This window comes from Anneissia japonica, unplaced genomic scaffold (assembly GCF_011630105.1).
Source record: "Anneissia japonica isolate Jap-2015-1 unplaced genomic scaffold, ASM1163010v1 scaffold88811_len624_cov106, whole genome shotgun sequence".
Lineage (NCBI taxonomy): Eukaryota > Metazoa > Echinodermata > Crinoidea > Comatulida > Comatulidae > Anneissia > Anneissia japonica.
The window spans coordinates 64-624 of NW_022735259.1; the positions used below are offsets into that span (position 1 = coordinate 64).

The 561-nt window shown below is 33.7% G+C and overlaps 1 non-coding gene across 1 annotated transcript; it reads right to left on the reverse strand.

Annotated features, from left to right (window-relative positions):
* Positions 1 to 450: 450 nt before the first annotated feature.
* Positions 451 to 523, reverse strand: Trnar-ucu. The gene has a single exon. It is a non-coding gene; the product is annotated as a tRNA-Arg (tRNA).
* Positions 524 to 561: the final 38 nt, after the last annotated feature.

Here is a 561-nt window from a genome sequence, read left to right on the forward strand (position 1 = left end):
ATTGTGTTTTTCTTGTAGTTATTAACATATGGAATACAAAAATTGAGGTTAACAAGAAAAAAATTAAAATGCATTATGTACTACTGTCAATGTTTATGATCCGAGAAATTTGTAATCAACAACAGTTTTTGGGGTAGGGGTAACATTTATGCTTATAACCCTTGATTTAGTCAATGGATTTGTATGATATATACACGAAAATACTAATTGGTATCAAATCTACTCACAACTGTAGATTTGTAAACGTTTGTGAATGAATTGGGAATAAATAATATTCATTATTTTAAATTTTCCTCAGCAAGCAATGTGTTTTGATGTAAAGTGAGTAATGATGTCAAATATATATGAGAAATTATGAAAAATATTATAGGCCCAACTTACGTGGGAGTAGAATTAAACTATGCAAGTCCTTTGATACATGCATCACTGATTTTCAGAAAAAAAAAGAACGAGCTCCGACGGGATTCGAACCTGCGACCTCTCGCTGAGAAGGCGAGCGTCATAACCACTAGACCACGAAGGCTTCATGGTTGAAGGAAATCGAATCCCGTCGGAGGCATT